Source organism: Neurospora tetraspora (assembly GCF_033439725.1).
Source record: "Neurospora tetraspora strain CBS 560.94 chromosome Unknown B0H65scaffold_2, whole genome shotgun sequence".
Classification (NCBI taxonomy): Eukaryota; Fungi; Ascomycota; class Sordariomycetes; order Sordariales; family Sordariaceae; genus Neurospora; species Neurospora tetraspora.
The window spans coordinates 1,122,642-1,124,932 of NW_026944384.1; the positions used below are offsets into that span (position 1 = coordinate 1,122,642).

Below are 2,291 nucleotides of genomic sequence, written 5' to 3' on the forward strand. Positions count from 1 at the left end.
AATCTACCTAATTAATACTATAGTTAATATATATAATCTTACTTATTTAGAAGTATTAAATAGCCTCGCTATATTTATTATAGTTTATCATAACCCCCTCAGCACTAAAGACGTTAATTACGTTAATATAGGTATTTTATATAATAAATTTATATTAGTAATAGGTAATAAAATTATATTTATAGAAAATTTATAAATTAAAGCTAACTTAATCAATAATTCGATTAGTATAATAGTCAATATTATATAGGATGCTAATTAATAATAATATAATATTTAGTAAATTATCCTATTCTTATTCAATATTTTATGCTAATATTATTATAACCTAAAAGCCGGAGATACTCCCTTTATTATATTCGTCAACTTTCCTATATATTATAACCCTAATTACTTCGAAGATTTTGAATTGGAATACGCAGATATTTAAAATTAAGAATACATCATACCCATATTCCAATCTAAACGGAATTTTATAAAAGGGGCTTGGGGGGATAGTTCAGTTGGGAAGATCTGGGCTTGGTTTACCTTGCGGTTATTTCCGTAAGGTCGTAGGTTCGAATCCCGCTCCCCTCTCTTCTATCTAATCTTTTCTAATTCTTAGATCGGATGGAATTCTTCCCCTACCCTAACTACGTAGTTAAATTTATAGGGCTCTCCCTAATCCAAAACCCTAGGTACCCCGCCGAAAAGTAGATTTGGGTTGATTTTCCCTACTTTAAAAAGTAATTACCCTATTCGATAATATAATAATTTTTCCGCCTAATTAGTATATAATTCCTTAATAGTAAGTAAGGTAATACTTACCCTTTATTTCTACTAACCGGGGCCTTCGGGCCGATTACGAAGAAAGTACGATAACGAAATTCGTAAGACCCTTTTGCCCCCCCCCCTCCCCGAGGCGGTGCCCTAATAATAAGACGTATTTGGTCAACAATAAGGATTGAGGGTGGGGGTAGAGGGTTAAGAAGAATTAGAGGAAATTGGAAGGAAGGTTTGGGATTGAATGAAAATAAACATTAAATGTAAAGACGCGGAAGGTTTTTATCCGGTATCCGGCGATATACAATTTTTCCGCCCGGCTTTGAACGACGAATGACCGTATGCCTAAATAGGCGACTAGTTAGATTAAACAGTCAAGCGTGAATAAGATCATTATTATTATAAAAGGGGCTTGCAATTATATAAGAACCTAATTCCCTTTAATAATTTTATATACTATTACAATATATAAAATATAAGGTTAAACGCTAGACCGGATTATATATAATATATTGAAAAAGAACTTTATAATTAATTTATCTTATATAACTATCTCCTACGCCCGTATTCTATAGGGTATTATATTCGATAAAACCTTCGATTTGAATACTCTAGTCTAAAGCCGATAAAACCTATCGTTATAGAGCCCTAAATATTCCTCAAAAACAGCTCTAGTAAATATAGCTAAACGAATTATTACTTCTATATCTTATATAATACAATAATATAAGTATTCTTTTAACGTCTAATAAGGTTCGGAAATTACTATCGGGATTAGGTAATACCGGGTTTAATTCCGACGACGACAACGATAGTAATACTTATAATAGTTTGCCGCCCTAAGGAGGAATACGCGGAAGAGTACGGAGTAGACTTCGCAATAAACTTCGTAGTAATAAAACCGGTAATCGATTACGCAGTAGACTACTTACTAATATTATTAGTATTTAACTATTAACTAATACTGCTAAAATTACTTTTAATAATAAATATTATAAAAGACCATCCAATAATAGAATTGGTAATATTTTAAGGAGAATTAGTAGTATCCTAGCTAGAGTAGGGAGTATTGGAAGGCCTTACGGAAGACTCCGTAAGAATATAATTAATAGACCGCCGCAATTAAAAGGAGGATAGATTAATTAATAAGGTTCTCGTTTACTGGGTTTTTATATTATTCTCATTTATATAATAATAAATGATAGAACTAAAAAGTATTGAAAAAAGGAGTTTAAAAAATAAATATAAATGAAATTTTAATAAAAAAGAGTTTAGGATTTATAGTACGAACCCCGCCCTAAGTTTTTAAAGAATGAGTCTCCTAAGCTTATTCCGAAGGATAGCCCGTAATTTACGTATTCTTCAATTTCTTTACTTTATTAATATTATAAGTCTTTTATAAGTAAATTCCCTAATTCGGTCCCCCTAGCGGTTAAATTGATATAAATTTAAAAGAGGTTAGCGTAGATGGAACAAAGCATTTATAATTATATTTACGATTATAGGGTAAAGGATGAAAAAAGAGGGAT

At 30.9% G+C, this 2,291-nt stretch overlaps 1 pseudogene across 1 annotated transcript; it reads left to right on the top strand.

Annotated features, from left to right (window-relative positions):
* The first annotated feature begins 488 nt into the window (after positions 1-488).
* On the top strand, positions 489-576 carry B0H65DRAFT_t82 (annotated as a pseudogene). The gene has a single exon. The product of its transcript is annotated as a tRNA-OTHER (tRNA).
* Positions 577-2,291: the final 1,715 nt, after the last annotated feature.